Source organism: Dipodomys spectabilis, unplaced genomic scaffold (assembly GCF_019054845.1).
Source record: "Dipodomys spectabilis isolate Male_0828 unplaced genomic scaffold, ASM1905484v1 ptg000192l, whole genome shotgun sequence".
Classification (NCBI taxonomy): Eukaryota; Metazoa; Chordata; class Mammalia; order Rodentia; family Heteromyidae; genus Dipodomys; species Dipodomys spectabilis.
Window position 1 is genome coordinate 88856 of NW_024870869.1, and position 13281 is coordinate 102136.

A 13281-nucleotide genomic window follows, 5' to 3' on the forward strand; every position below is an offset into this window, starting at 1 on the left:
CATACTGTTCCTTTTGCAGAAAATCATCAAGTTTTAGTTAAAAATGCAGCCAACCAGTGGCTGTAACAGCCAAATTAGCCACAATTCACTGGCTCATATAGTAGAGCCATGGGATCTGGCTCTCATTCACACCAATGCCACTTCTTAGTAATGACCTCCACCTTTAGAGATCAAGGGAAGAACTTTAGTGAGCAGCAACCCATCCACTCAACGAGTTTGCCTTGTGCTTTATGCCTGACTTATTGTGCCTACCTCAGCAACCCCCAATGTAAAACTGCTTTTATTTTTTGAAAAAAAAAATTCCTTTTGCCCAACTTTTAAACTATTTTAGTAATGAATTCTCTAATTCAAGCATTGGCTTTTGAATTTTCGCATCCTGGAAAACAATTCTGCAAAGAAAAAACATGGGGCCAGATTCCATGCAAAACCATTAAAAAACAATCCAATTTGTTTTGATTTGCTGATGGCTTCTTGAATTCTTTTTTGCCTTGTCCATGATTGTGTAAAGTTGCATTCCTTTTCATAAACCTGGACTCTCAGGACTGGGTAACTGCAAAGGTCTCTCTGTCTCAAGAATTTCTGTGCAGATCTCGATCCAAAAGGCTGATTACAATGAAGGTGAAGGATAGACACTGCAACGGCGGCTAGGCCTGGAGAGATACTTTAGATTTACCCAGGTACAACACAAATTCAACTGTTATACACAGATGGATCTGGGTAAGTCAGATGTGTTTAGGGGCCCAGACTCGAAATCTATCCCCTTCAGGATTATCTAGATGAGCTTAGGAACCTCGGGTGGGAAATAGAAGCTGAGACTCTTGCAGGTGAGGAGATGCTGTTGTCCTCTCTTTGCAGGTTGCTGTCAATTTCTGGAACTTTACTGCTTTACTCACTGTTCAAGACTGTTGTCTTACGGTTATTTCTCTTAACTATGTTATTTTTTTTTAATTTTATTGGTATTTTTTTCTCCCTTGGTGGCCTCCCGGGCTCCCTCTCCACTAGCTCACAGGGGAATGAGCAAGAATGGGAACTAGCCAGTGGGATAGGGGATGGGGGGCGAGGGTAACAGGGTGGGGGAGGCCAGTGGGGAGAGCTGCCATTTCAATCCTCATCCACCTCCTCCCCTTAGGACTCCTCACCCTCCCCCCCAGCACGACGCTCATAAAGCTTATCCCTCTGCTGCTCCTGGATTTCTTTCATCTCATCCGCATACCGGCAGAAGACGCCACCAAACTTGCTCCAGGCCTTGAAGGGCACGGTGATGGCATTGCGGTAGGACGGCTTCACCTCACTCACACGTAGAAAAACTCCGTACTTGTTGCAGCCCACATTGAAGAAGAAACGTTTGGAGTCCACAGTAATAGAGGTGCCCTCCAGGAGTTCCCCGCACAGCCCCCCCCCCCCCTCCGGGGCTGCCGGCACCGCCTCTTGGGCCTCTGGCCAGCTTGTCTTCCTTGCCTCCCTAGTCGTCGATGAGCTTGGTGAGCATGTCGGAATTCGATGAGACCTTGCGCAGGCAGCACAATGGTCTGGCCGCTCTGGAGGCCACCAGGCCCGGGGCCTGCGCCAAAGCCGCCGCCGCCGCGGTTGAGGGTCTGGCGGATGCGCAGGAAGCGGCAGCGCTGGTTCTCCTTGAGATCCAGGTAGTATTTGCAGTTCTTGCGCACCAGGAACTCGCTCTTTTTTTTTATTTAATTTTATTTTATTTGAGAACATACTGTACAGAGGGGTTACAATTACATGGGCAGGATAATGCATACATTTCTTACCAAGCATTGCAGCCTCCTCCTTTGTTTACCCTTCACCTCCCTTCCCAGCCTCCCCCCTCCCCCCCACCCAATCCTTCCCCCCCCACTACCCCCCCACACCGACATTGTAAAGCTCGTTTTTGACATGACATTTTGTACTTCTCATGGTTGCAACAGGTCCACCTGAATCCTTAAACGACTTGTTTGTCCCCATCTCCTCCACAACTTATACTGACATCAAATATAGTGAAAGCAGGGGTTACACTGTGGGGGAGGGACATACAAAGCAACAAAGAAATAATCTTATAAATGCGTTAGAAACACATGTATGAAAGAAAAAAAAAACATTAAAATACATATTTAAGGGTTCGTTTTCCTAACATCACATTATCTGACCTTTTCCGCTTGACTCATAGATGTACTAGATATTGCAAATAAGGGAAACCATGGGACCTATGTTTCTTTGGGCCTGGCTTACTTCACTTAATATAATTTTTTCCAAGCCTTTCCATTTCCTAACAAATGGGGAAATGTCATTCTTTCTGATGGAGGCATAGAATTCCATTGTGTATATATACCACATTTTCTTGATGCATTCATCTACTGAGGGGCATCTGGGTTGGTTCCATATCTTAGCTATGGTAAATAATGCTGCAATAAACATAGTTGTGCTGGTAGCTTTAGTGTGGTCTTGTTTATAAATATTTGGGTAAATGCCCAAAAGTGGGATTGCTGGGTCATAGGGGAGTTCTATGTGAAGTCTTTTGAGGAACCTCCATACTGCTTTCCAAAGTGGTTGAACTGAGGAGTGCCTGGCCCGCCGCCCTCCTCTGTGCCCACTGCCAGCTGCTCGGGACTGCTGGGGCCCAGCTGCCCATAGTGTTCGATGAAGTTGCGCAGCCAGTCGCGGAACTTGGCCGCCACCAAAATGGACAGTGTGAGGCGGCTCTTGGAGCCGCCCGTGCCCACCTCGGCGATCTTCAGGAAGCGGCCCTTGGCGTTCTGCTTCACGTCCTGGTAGAAGCGCTTGTTCTGGATGTCCAGCCGCTTCGAGGCCAGCTCCTGAGTCTCCTGCTCGCCGCCACCACGGGGTACGGGCTGGAAGCCTCCCTGCCAGCTGCCGCCGCCGCCACTGCCGCCGCGCTCGCTGCCGCTGTCGCTGTCCACCATCTTCTCTGCTGCCGCCTCGCCGCCGCCCGCTGTGCTTGCGCCCCCACCCTCTGCCCTGCGGCTGGCGCTCCAGCCTTGTCCGCCTGCTCCTCACGCGCTCCCGCCGCTCATCGCCAGCCGCCGCTGCCATCCCCATCCCCCAAGGAGAATTCTTGTGTGCTGGGCCAGTGGCTGTTGCTGAGCTGGGGTACTGTACCTAAGTGGGCTTCCAGGTGCTGGCCAATGGTGGCAAGGAGACTGTGGCCTGTCATCATAGGGCACCACCACCATTGCGTGGCCACATTCCAGGCTGCCTTTGCTGACGGTGATGACCGAAAGGCCGCCATACTTGCTGCCAGTGGTGAATAAGCCCATTTTATAGAGAGGAATTACTATTCTTAAGTGAGAAGACTGGCATTGGTTGAAGGTCACTCGGCTGGAATGTATGGATTTGTACTCTGCTCATGCGACTTTAAATTGAGTCTCAGACTTGAGCACCATCCACTGCAGGGCTGGTTGGAGCAACAGCTGGACGGGTTCCTCCCTCAGGATCTCTTACTCAGTGTGTGTCTGTAAAACCCACTCTTACCTTTCACCTTCTACCTTGGGTAGCCTACATCAGGGTCTTTGGTTGAGTGCCAGGCTGTGCCTGCTGCCTGATGCCTGCTTGCAGGTTGGCCTGCTCTGCAGCCAGCAAAACTGAAAGTGTTTCATGTACCATGCACACCAGAGACTCTAATGCATCTATGCCAACATCCTGAGGGCCACTGCCCAGCAGAGAGCACAGCTGAGCCTCAGAGACCTAGAAAACCTCTCTTGGAATGCTGGCTCTGTTCCCTCTTCCTTTTTGTCACACTGTCACAAAACCTATGTGTGCTAGACCAAGAAGTGGGTAGCTAGGCCAGTCCCTAATGGGACTTTGTTGCTGTACCCTCATGCACTTCTACCTGCCACATCCTGGGCTCGCAACCCACTGGTATAAGTGCTAGATAATCAGGCCACCACTTCACACTTCAGGACAAAAGAAGCTCACCTGAGGTCTTGGTGCCAAGTCTACATGTCCAGGGCTTGTGTTACTAACCACATCCTCACTAGGGGATCAATAGTGTACTCTTTGGGGCTTCTTCCTCTCTGGGAATGACCAGGCCTTGCTTTATTCACAGGAGTGGCATCTTAGGCAGATCCAGGAGATGCGCAGCATGGATGTGTGCCTGACTTTCATGTAGAGACTTAGATGACTGAGCCAGCCATGGATGGACAGGGAAATGCTTCTGCATCCAAGTTGCCTTGATGAATTCTTACTTAGAAGATGACCTGGCTCTAAGCAGATCTCAAGGGGAAAACAAGAGTAGATGGGCTGGGCCACATCTGTAATTCTAGCACTTAGGTGGAAGATATAGGTAGAGAGCAGCTGGAGGCCAGACTTTAACTTCATAGTGAGATTGTCTCAAAAGAAAGCCAACGACTGAGGAGGTACATCAGTGGTTAAAGCAGTTTTCTACTGTGTGAAAGTGTCTGAGTTCAATTCCCAGCATTCTGAGGACAGCATAGACACAAGCTCTGTTTCCTGACCTCCTTTCAGAGGGAAAGGACCTAGCCACTTGATCAAGGTGCTTTACAATGAGAAAGACGCCAATAGTACCTCAGTCCTGCACTGCCATTGAACCTTCCCAATCTGTCTGTCCACTGATATGGACCAAGTCATCACTTCTGCTTCCCCACCACTAAGCCAGGGGACCCTTCCCTGTCTGTTCCTTCTCAGAAGGAACACAAGCCATGCTTCTCAGGTAGAACCAGAGTATTTTTGGCAGTTCCTTGGACCTGTTAGTCAGGCCGTGGACCTCAAGGAATCTGCTGTTCAGATGTGGATGTTTAGGGACTGACAAAGCCACAGCTGAGGACAGAGATGGGGCCAGGGTCGCAAGGCTCCTTCCCCATTTGCACTTATCTCTGGATTACATCCAGCCATGTCCTCTGCTGCTCTGATACTGGAGATCGCTAGCACTAGGGGATCACACTGTGCATCTGTGGATTCTGATCTATGCCAAAGCATAGCCATTGAGAGTTGGTAAGGATTGCTGAAGAATGTACTCTGGAGTTGGGGGGGGGGGCTTTCATGATGTGGTGTGTGTTGGCACAGGCAAGGGCAGTTCATAGGGAGTGCTGCCAAATCCCTCTTGAGGACCTCCTGCTTACCTGTGATCCTGCCCATGGTTACAGCTGGACTTGAGGTGGTTAGGTTGTGAGCTGACAGATCAGAGACCTTCTCTAAACAGAGCCCTGACTTATCTGGAGGGACGACTTGGCCCTGTCTGATGGCCTGGTAGCTGCTACCCAGCTCTGGCTCTTTTGGCTTAGTGGGTGTGGAGGCCATGGTGCAGGTGAGGAAGGTGCTTTCCTTCTGGCAGCCCAAGGAGGAGATTTGGTTTGTCCCTACCTCTGGGCTTTGCATTTTTGTCTTATAAGCTTAAATGTCTCTGGTCCTGGAGGAGCTCGGAGTCTAGAAGGAGAGAAATGACACAGTAAGTCCTGACAAACTTGCTTATCACTAGTGGCAAAAGGTAGCCCAAGGTGTAGGCTGTCAGGCATTCTGGACCTCAGACATGCAATTATTCTAGTCCAATGCCATCAAGATCTGCCCTGCAGGCAGAACACTTATATCATGGGATGATATGGTGTAGTAAACACCAGGTGGGTTTGCCATGGAGATGCTCTCCAGGGTCAGACTCTTGAGTGGGGGTGGGCAACTTCACCTACCCCTACCAAGGGCTGAAGGGCATTCTTTCCACTAGGAAATAGCATTTTGTCATTAGTGGGGAGGGAGTTTGGGGGACAGATTGCGTAAGCAGCGTACAAGCAAGATAGCTGGTAGCGAGTGGTGAAAGCTGCACTGCAGAATGAGGAACAGGAGGCTGTAAACAGTTTACAAGGAGCCTTGAGTAGGTTGAGGTTTAAGTGAGCTCAGTGGGTGAGACCAAAGGCAGAGAGATTAGTGTTCAAGGCTAGGACTGAAAGGGTTTTGGAGAATCGTGAGGGAACTGAGTTTGAGGTAGCAGAGGTAGGATTGGGCTTGGCTGTATGGGGTTGTGGATGCAGGAGCATGAGGGTTGGGACGTGAGGGAGTGGTGGCATTCTGCACATGGCATAAGTGAAGAGGGAAGGTACAGGGAAAGGACGTCTGAGGGCTCACTGGAGTCTGGGGCTAGGGCCTTGTATTGGGCCACTGAACCAGATGTGCTCGTAGTCTCTGAGTGATGCCTCCACCCTTGGGAAGCAGACATACAGATGAGCCTTTTCCAGGTTGCACCTACATACAATCAAGCATTTGATCTGTGTAGAGATCTGTGGTCCCATTGTGTGTGGTCAGGTTGAATTGGCCCAGGTCACTGGACAGGAATATAGACATCCTTTGCCCATAGGTCAGCTCTGAGGACCAGCAGAGTGGCAGAAGCACAACTGGAAGCTCGGTCCATGGAAAATCTGCACTATCCTTATCCTCCTTTTCCAAAGCCTGAGGTATCAGACCCAGCAGGACAAGGCACTGCTGTCAAGGTACATGGGATATGATCCCTCAGTGGTTACTTTTGAGGGTGTGAAATTGAGGTAAGCTGGGCAGTAATCCTTATCGACCAGACTCAAGTTTTCATTTTAGACACAGTGCAGGAGGCATTAGCTGGTGAGTTACTGCTCCCATCGCTCAGCTCCATGGAAGTTTGTACTGACCAGCCCAGTACTGTGAGTCCCATACAGGCCCATCATCCTTCCCCCTCTGGGACAAGTGGGAGGCCTCACAGGGACAGACAGCAAAGGACAGGGTCCTTGCTGTCCCAGAACCTTCACTTGGATTAGCTTGTCACTTGACACTGGGAGGCAATTCTGGCCTCACTGTCATCTCTCATCCCACATGCCCACAAGCATGCCATGCCAACCTACCATCAACAATACAAGTCTTTGGGCTCTGTTCCTGTCAGGGAAGGTGCCAGGCCCATTTGCATCCACGGGGCCACAAACAGCCCCAACAGCAGCCACCCCATTCCCCTCCCTCCCACCCTCATTCTTCTTACTGTCCACATGCCGCCCCGGTCTTTTCAGACTTGTGCACAGGAGATGACCCCAGCTGGCAAACATCAGCTGACCCTCCACCTGCCTCAGTGTGACCACTAGGCACCTGCATTGGTCACTCACTTGGGTGAGTGTCTGTGCACACTTGTTCCCACACAACACACTAACACTGGGTCAGGCTTAGACACAGTCACACAGAGTTTTCTCTGCAATTACCACAATGCCCTACGCTCCTTTCTTCCCCAGACATCCTTGAAAATGAGATCACTGAAAAGGGCCCTGTGCCAATGTAATCCTGGCCCTGTCTCCATGCCCACTATCCAACACTCCCCCAGTTTAAACACTCATCACAGGTGAAAGGAGCTCGCTACAGACATGTGAAATGAGGTATCACAAGAGCTGCATCTACCCAACTGCATTTCACTTGGCATGCTTTGGCTGAATTCTGACATGTCCCTTCCTAGCCAGTCCCGGGCCCAATACTGCCTCTCAGCTCTGCTGCCAGGGGCCTAACACCTTTCTCACCTTTTGTAGGCTTTCACACGTGTGTATGTGTGTGTGTGTGTGTGTGTGTGTGTGTGTGTGTGTAAATCCCATGATCCTCCTCAGTTCCCCTTTCTAAAAGTGGTAGAGTTTTTCTGAGCTCCTGCCAGCAAGCCTCCAGGGGAATGGGTTTTACTTTGCCAAGAGATTCTGCCCATACCTGGAGAGAAAATGGGATGATGGTTCTCATGATTGTGGAGGACATGTACACCATATGGACAGTAACAAAGGGTACTTGTTGCAGATGCCCAGGGGGTATCCACAACCCTTTTGGCCCCATGGAGGCACGGTGCTCCAGCAAACAGGCCCTGTGAGTGACTAGGTGATCCTTGTCCTGCAAGGCTCTCACTGATGTGGCCAGCTGGAGCACACCCAGGTCTCACCCAAGTGGACATGTAGGTATTTGCAGAACCAGCTTTCACTCCTCTTCATCCCTTCACTGGCCTCTCTGTCATCTCTCCTCTTACAAGCCCCCAGGTGCACCCACTCACTCAACTTCCAGCCATCAACCCTGCAAGTCTGTGGGACTTGAAGCTGCCTGAAAGGTGCCAGGCCCACAAACTACCATATAACCACAAATAGCCTCAACAGTTACCACACAGCATTCTCCATCCCCTCCCAACCAATGCTTCTTTCTGGCCTTATGTCACTCCTTGTCTTTTCAGACCTAGCAGTTATATAAACACATGCTAGAAAGGGCTGGCTGCATCTGCCTGTATGAGGCTCTCCCATGGAGTTCCTAGTCTCTGTCCTCCCATTTCAGTGGAAACATCTGGAGGTGAGGCTGCAGGTGAAGGCGACTGGCTTGGTGCTGTTCCTTCCAAAGAAGGGATAGCCAGCCTTAGGTACAAACACACAAACACACATACAGGTGAAAGCCATTCAGGGGCAGAATACTGTGTGTTGTGTATGGCGGAGACACCAGAAGGAGAATGTGTGTGTGTGTGGAGGGAGGCAGCATCGTGGAAGGCCTGATGTGGATCCTTTGGGGACTGATCTCCTGAGCTCTGCCGGCACTGCTGTTAGCACTGGCTTGCGCCATCTTCCAGCTCCACTGACACCAGAGCAACAGCCATCACCACAAATGCACTGACCACAAGCTTCTGCATGCAGGGAATCTTGCCTAAGGGCTCTTCAGACAGCTCCAGAACTAAGCCCCACGTTGCACCAGCCCCCACCACACACCTGCCTGCCCTCTTACTCATTAATCCTCTGCCTTCTTTCCCTACTGTTTCCTTTGTTTCCACTGTTCTTATTGTAAATTTCAAAAAAAAAACTGGCACACAATGACATCTCTCTGGTGGAAAAAAGTTCCAATCCGTGGCCCCAAATCATTTTCGAGTTGGTGCAGCCCCTGGCACTGTCTACTAGGGAACACAATCCTTGAACAGTTACCCTTCAGAGGACCTCCCCACTCTTTGCCTCCTTGTTTTTGGCAGTCAAGAAGCTATCCAACCTTCCTTATTCTGGATTCCTTACCTTTTTGCTGGTAGCCTGTTATCTGCCCATATTAGTAGGAGTAGTACCTCTGATTTAGGTCACAGGCCTCTGTGTCCCAACAGTAAATGGAACTCAGAACCGATCTCACAGGGCATCTTCCCAAGGTGGCAGGGAATTTTGGAGGACAGGAGTGCAAAGGAAAATACAGAGGGAAGGGCATACTCCAGTTGTTGCCCAGTCCAATGCAAGGAGAACTACTCTGGAGGGTACATGTTGGGGAGACATTCCTGGGGCCCAAAGTTCACATAAAGTCCTATCAGCAGTTCTGACACACAGGGATTCATGAGGGGGAAAGAGGAAGGGAGAGCCTGTTTGTCTAAAGACGTGGCCAACCCATGTCTTATCTTCTGCTGATGACCTCACATGAACAGTTGGAACTAACACACACAAGTCCTTACAAAACAACTAGCATGTGTGCAAACCAATGCACACAGTCTTCAGATAGCATTTCTGGCCAGCATCCTGGCAGGTAGGTTGGAAGGAGCTGCTGGCTAGCACTGAAGAGAATGTAGAATGGCGTAGGGGGACGACTGGGAGAACTCTCCCTAGATGAATCTGTGCTAGCTTGGAGAACCCATCCAGGCTCTGAAGAAATAGGTCACTTGAATTAATAACAGCGCCAATGCTGGGGTTTCCTGCCACAGGGACTTTTGCACAATTCATCAGGATATCTTGGCAAGACTACTTACTCCTAACAGCACTGGGAAGACCAAGGGGTTAGAAGGCTCTAGAATGTCCTTGCAGACAGCACCAATGGATATTTCCCGTCCATGGCTAGCAGGAAATAGTGTGTGAGGGAGGGGGACAGTAGATTTAGGAAGGGAGGTGAGGGGGAAGTGGTTGGACAATCCCAATCTCTGTCAGAGAGACTGCAAGAACCCTAGCAAAATCTTTCCTTTTCCTCAACAAAACAGGTATGCATATCTCATTGTGGAAAGCACTGCATCGGCCTTAGACATTCACCTGTGAGCAGAAACAGAGAAAGGAACCTCTGGCACCACCAGACATAGACCTCCTGACCTCCCTGACTGAACCTGACTAACCTGACTGGTTCTCCTGTGGCATGAATTCTGCCAGCCATTGTTTAGCTCACCAATGGATGCCATCCTGCAATGTGCTCCTCATGGGCCTGCTTTCCTAGAGGAAGGTTCATCACATGCCATGTTTACCCTCTGCATTCTCAGTGAAAGATAGGTGGCTTCCTTCAAGGCACTGAAGCAAAGACAAGGTCTTTAATTAGAAAAAAGAAAGAATTTCACAGGAATAAGAGCAGGGGGATATTCAGAGCGACTTTAGTAAGGAGCCATAAATGTCTGTTCCACACCTATATATGCTCCACTCCCATACTGAGTTTTATCACAACACCTAATTCTATCACATGCAATGTGACAGAGGCGTCCCAGGAAGGAAAGTCCTTCAGAGTATTACCACCAATTAAACATAAAAAAACCAGAAGAAATGACATGGCTCAAGAGCTAGTCAGTGTCACCCTTCAGGACAAAACCTCCGTGACAGTTTCCTGGCCTTGAGTTTAAGCTCTACAACTGGCACTGAAATAATAATAGTAATAATTCTACAGAGATACGACAGATTTGTGGCATTGGATAAGATGTCCACTCAAATCAGGTGATTGGGATAATTAATATCTCTGAAAATATTTTTTTGTGGAGTCCTACTTTTCTTATCTTTGTGGCCAGGTGATCCTTGCTCTAAGTTTAGCAGTTGCATTACTACGTTGGTTTCCATTCTGTGGTTGCTGGTGTCAACTTCAGTCTGAAAGAATTACAGCCCTGCATGCCCCTGTGGAAAGCATTGGAGACCACACGAAGACTTTACCAGCTTGTTACCATCAGACAAAGTTTTGGCACAATCATCATCTCATGCTGAACCAGACAGTCATGACGCAGAGAAGCCATGCTGCTGAAAGGAAAACCTCCCACTCCTACTGCTTTAACTCATGCCAACGTGCACTTACTTTTCATAATGTCACCCATTCAGTACTGCCATACACATGCAATCACACTGTGCATGACTGTGAGGGACAGCACTGCAGGAACTGCTGATTTCACTGTATCTTGTTCCTTCGTTTTTCCTAGTACTACCCCAGCAAGGGGTAGTTAAACAACCACTGGGCCAAAGAGAAGCTGCACTTATAGGCTATTTTTCTAAAGTGGGTGTACCATTTGCACTCTGCTGCCATTGGATGAATGTCTGAATCTCTCTGATCTTAACTAATATCACTATAACAAACATTGTTAGTGCAAATTTTTGTGAGGTCTGAGGTTACACCTCCAGTGTGCTTCAAATAGGTAATGGCATCCAAAACCCTGCCATGTGTTTGTCATCTATATTTGATGGTGGTCAAAGCTGACCGTACAAGTCTTTTGCTCACATTGCAGTTAGGTTGTATTTCTGTGTTCTGACCATGGAGTTGTGAGCCATGTTCCAGAACATTTTATTGGACTGTGCGAGGTGACAAAATCAGAAAAAGCTGAAGGTTGCTCAGAGTCTAAATTTTTCAAGGACAAAGCTGAGATTCAAACATGGGCAGTGCGTGCTTAGACACCATCGTGAGCAGTTGCTCACCACAATCATCACTGTGGGCACAGATGGACAGCCATTCAGAGGCACAGGTACCTCCTAGCATTATTAATTATGCGTACCTGTCACTAGTCTAGCTGATCTGAGGACAGCTAAGGAATGCTTTAACTCACACACTAATGGGCTAATAAAAGTGACAAGGTTTCATTATACTACAAGGTATTTTATACTCTGGATTCAATACTTTGGACAAGGAGCACTAAATTGTGACTGTATCACTTTTTGGGAGGCAGCAGGGGAAGCAAGTGAACAGTCTCTGAAATGTGAAAGGTCATGAGCTACCACCTCCTACCCACATCCTAAGGCCCCTTTGCTAGACAAGAATGCATCTCCTCCCTAAAAGCATCCCCAGAAGAATGGCCCAGTATGGACCTAAGGAGGTTCTGTAAGCATCCAAAGAAAACCAGGTTTCAAGTGACTCAGTGACAACAATAGATTTGCCAACCAACTGCCACCATTAGGAGGTCAGAGTGAGTTTACTTTGTGGCTTGGGTAGTAGCAATTGGAGGCTGACTTGATGGGTCTTCTGAAGAACCCAGCAGGGTTAAATAAAGTGGCCAAGCAGATTGACACGCCACAGTACCTGTGCCCACATCACTCAGTACCTTATCACTAGGTGGTTCTACAGACTACCTGACAGTGCACAGAGGAAGGCTGCATAGCCAAGTGCTCAGGATACACTGACCAAAGGTCATTGCTGAGGAACAGAAATGAGCAGAAAAGGCTCAGCTCCTCAGTAACATGGACTCTCCCATTGGGTGAAGCACAAAAACTCTGAAGACATACAGGCCTGTGTTCAAGTCCTGTTTCTAACACATTGGAGCAGATTAAGCCAGAGCTCAAGTTCTGGTACAAAGCTGTGATAATATCCTTGTCTGTTAGGGAGAAGTCACATGTTGCTTGTTATACTCCAAGCTCAGTGCTAAAGGAAGCACATGTCCACAGACACAGATGGCTCTCATTCACTCATTGCCAATCTGGACACAGGAGACAATGCTGAACCCCAGAACCCAGACTGTTCATAAGAGGCCCTAATCCCTTCACCAACTTGGCAAAGTGAGACCTGTATTTCCAGCAAAGCAGAGGAACCGCAAATTGCAGAGTCTCTGGAATTCCAGCACAAGCTTCTTAATCCTGATTCTTCACAATCTCTATAAGCTTAGTGCCCATCCCTCATGGTCACTATGTTGACTGACTGTGACTGAAGGCTCAGCCAATCCCAGAGGTAAAGGCAGCTTTCGGGGGTATGCACAGGGTGCCTAGTGCCTGGGCCTCCAAACATTAGTGAGAACTAAGAGCAGAAAGCCTGTGGTCAGGCCTTCTGAGCCCCATGCAGGACAGCAGCCGAACAACTGCCTTATCTTCAGCCACAGAACCAGGGGGACTGTTATCAGACTCAGCCAAAACACACAGGCTCAGAGTTGCAAAAGAACCAAGTTTCTGAACACTATAATCAAATTCCACTCAGAAGTGAACCGGATGGAGACACATTCATCTACAAATACTGATAGATGGTAACCTGCCTCTATAAAACCTTAAACGGATCAAAAGATGGGGAAGATAAGGCGTAACAGCCTTCCCTGATAATCCTATAATGGAAATGCAAGCAAATACATGCTCCTTCTGAATAACTTCCTAGTGACACTCTGCAAGCTCTTTGCTTGTCATGGAGAAAGTT

At 48.8% G+C, this 13281-nt stretch overlaps 1 pseudogene; it reads right to left on the reverse strand.

The window, feature by feature from the left end:
* Positions 1-1101: 1101 nt before the first annotated feature.
* Positions 1102-2918, reverse strand: LOC122121645 (annotated as a pseudogene).
* Positions 2919-13281: the final 10363 nt, after the last annotated feature.